Source organism: Staurois parvus, unplaced genomic scaffold (assembly GCF_062004578.1).
Source record: "Staurois parvus isolate SC_StPar_1 unplaced genomic scaffold, SC_StPar_1.0 ptg000172l, whole genome shotgun sequence".
NCBI classification, from domain to species: domain Eukaryota; kingdom Metazoa; phylum Chordata; class Amphibia; order Anura; family Ranidae; genus Staurois; species Staurois parvus.
Genome location: NW_028317968.1, coordinates 5,739,295 through 5,742,659, shown reverse-complemented (window position 1 = coordinate 5,742,659; position 3,365 = coordinate 5,739,295). Strand labels below are relative to the sequence as shown.

Sequence of the window (3,365 nt, the reverse complement as noted above, 5' to 3'; positions counted from 1 at the left end):
TGAGAAAGTGGCTCTATACACAGATGATGTGGTGTTGTTTCTCCATGATCCGGGTCCATCCCTTAAGGCGGCCATGGCCCTGATTTCTGATTCCTCGCCATTATCGGGACTAAGGGTTAACTGGGATAAATCTCAAATTCCCCCTATAGATCAGAGTGCTAAAACTTTGCTTGCTCTTGACATCCCCTTGCAGTGGGCCTCCACAGTGAAATATTTGGGTATTGTGGTTTTATCGAACCCCTTAGATTTCTGTAGGCTCAATTTATTGCCATTACTCTTGAGGGTGAAGCAATGTATGGCATCATGGACTAACCTTCCACTCTCCCTCATAGGTAAGATTACCTTAGTCAAAATGAAACTCCTTCCCTCCTTCTTCTATGTACTCCGACATACTCTGGTCTGGATTCCACGGAAATACTTCAAATAATTTGATGCAGCAGTAGTCACTTTCCTGTGGGGTTCGAGGCAGCCAAGATTTAAACTAATGGTGTTCCAGAGACCCTGGACTGAGGGGGGATTGGCCTGCCCTGATCTATATTCTTATTACCTTGCAGTGTTGCTCTCTCATGCGCACAACTGGATAGTGGCTGATGAGACCAATGCTGCTGTGGTATTGGAGGCAGCTTTCATGGGCTTTCATTGTTCAGATGAGGACCAATATAGAGTTGAATCAATTCAACTCTATCAAAGTTTCAGGGAAAGAGGATATTCACATAGAGTACTAAGAAGGGCCAAACGAAAAGCTTCCTATAAAACTAGAAATTAATTAATAAAGTGAATCCCAAGAAAATTGATAAATCACTAAATAAACCAGTGAGATTTATTACAAAATTTGGACAACAGTGGAATGAGGTTAAAGAGGTCTTAAATTCACACTGGCACCTATTAACCATGAACCCTGGAATATCACAAATTGTAGGTGAAAGGCCATTAATGGTAGCAAGAAGAGCTTCCAATCTGAATGACTTACTGGTTCAGTCAGAATTTAAAAGCTAACTGGTTAACAAATAATAAGGTAGTAGGTATGTTTCCGTGTGGTCATTGCCAAATTTGTCCGTTTGTACACAAAAAGGATCAATTTTTTAATACTGATAAATCTCAAGCTTTCCAAATAAAAAATTTCATTAACTGCTCCAGTAGTAAAGTGATCTATATGATTGAATGCCCATGTAAAAAGATCTATATAGGAAAGACTAAAAGGACACTGAGAGTAAGAATTGGTGAACATCTTAGAGATATTAAATATAGGAATAAAAATAGAAGTGAAAAGGAGAGAGAGAATCCCTTAGCCCAGCATTTTAGGGATGTTCACATGGGAAGAACTGATGGTCTGAAAGTAAAGGGATTTTTTCCTGCTAAATATCTCTGCAAGGCGGGGTGACTTTGATAAAGTACTCCTTCAAAAAGAAAAATTTATACTCTCAGTACATTATTGCCATATGGCTTAAATACAGAACTTAACTTTAAAGTCTTTTTGAATTGAATAAGGAGTAAGAATTTGTTTGATTCAACATGTCCACAAGACTATTTGACAACATGGGAACATACTTTTATCTAAAGATTCATCTTGAACACTATCTTGAGCAATTCCATTCAAATTGGGCCTTTTTCCTAGTGTTCTTCTACAACCATATGTTTTTCTACGTGATTTTGATTTTAATGTAGTAATGACATTTCAACACAAGAGGGTGACGTAAGCGGTTTATAAAGGCGCAATTAAGGCACTATATAAGGCAATGGATGATTTGTCCCCTCCCAGTTCTGACGAAGCCTGCGATGATTGGCAGACAAAACGCGTCAACATAATGACATCATCACGCTCGGCGTCTTCATAGGGTGCGATATCCACGAGGGAAGAAGAAGCAAACTATGCAGCTCCATCTTGGATAAGCATGTGGCAATATAGAATATGACGAGGCAACCGTTCTAAAGAGTCTTTTTGGTGATTTAAGAGACACAGCTCACTTACTCCGGTGGCAAGTAAAAGTCTGTTTGGTTGAGTCACTTTAGACTTTTTAATGGGAACTACATCCCGAACGCTGTTTGTTTTGTCTATAACCTTAGTCTAAGGGAAATTTTTGGACTCTATACACTATGTTTTAAACAGTCTCATTTACACCTATAGGAATCGCACTATTTCTCTAATCAAGAGCAATTTTTGGAAACCTGATCTCCTTTATGGTAATTCACATTACTTTATTCTATTATATTTATTCCAGTATCACTGATATTCTATTTTCACTATTCACGTTTATTCACTTTTAGAATCGTTTGCTATTGTGGATTCATTTTCAACTGGGGTGGTTATCCAGGAAGGTTTCACATCTATTGCATATTCATGATGGCACAGTCAATGAGAAGGTAAAGGAGAGCTATACAAGGCTATCTGAGCATGTGCACCCTGTTAGGTTTATGTAAAGTGACTTTCCTCTGTTTCCTCTGCATTCATCATGTTTCCATGATTTAATCCCTAGGAGTTCATCCAGTTTCACTGTGTGTTTCATGAAGGAACAGCCCAAGAAGAATCTTTCTTCACTAGGATTTACTATATGGAACTTTATTGTTGATGAATACAGAAGGGAAACTCATATGGATCCATTCTTGCCCATACAGCCGTATTTGAAGACGCCTAACGGTTCTTTCATTTTAATTCTTTGATTTTATTATGATTGCAACATGTTCACCATGTTAATGTCAACCTTTTTATGATCCATGTGATCTAATAAATACAACATTGCATTGAATTTTTTGTAGTGAACATTACTCCGCATGGGATTTAATTAACCACTTTTTGGGTGGTTATGCACTAGTCAACTGCCATTTTTTTCTGTGTACTTGATTTTATACACCTCTGGCCATGGAGGTGATTGGTACACTTGAATCCAATTATTTGTGTCCCAATACTTTTGTCAATATAGTGTATTTCTGTAGATCTGTGATGTGGTAAGGAGGGAACAGAGGTTGGGTGACAATTGGGGACTTCCAAAGAACTTGGTGAAACATGTAATGTATGATGCTTTGGTTAATGTGTGCCTCTTTCTTTTTGTTTTTTTTGGAGTGTCCTAAGGGCAAATGAGAGAATAGCCACACAGATGATTCTGAAATATTAGAACAATTTTTGCCAAACCATGAAAGAATATAGGGCAGGGGTGTCCAAACTTTTTTCAAAGAGGGCCAGAATGGATGAAGTGAACATGGTGGAGGGCCGAACATTTTTCCGAACATTCTTTGAACCATTACAATTAAATGCAAATAAATTATTTTATGCCAAGTTAATTGCAAACGACATACTTTTCATTTCATAACATTAAGATCAACTGACAGCTGAGTTTTCACAATGTATTGAAAATAAATAAAAAAAAAAC

At 37.5% G+C, this 3,365-nt stretch overlaps 1 long non-coding RNA gene across 1 annotated transcript; it reads left to right on the top strand.

The window, feature by feature from the left end:
* The first annotated feature begins 2,278 nt into the window (after window positions 1-2,278).
* On the top strand, window positions 2,279-2,744 carry LOC149462620 (uncharacterized). Its single transcript, XR_016312638.1, has 2 exons — window positions 2,279-2,361; window positions 2,475-2,744. It is a non-coding gene; the product is annotated as an uncharacterized LOC149462620 (long non-coding RNA).
* The last annotated feature ends 621 nt before the right edge of the window (window positions 2,745-3,365 follow it).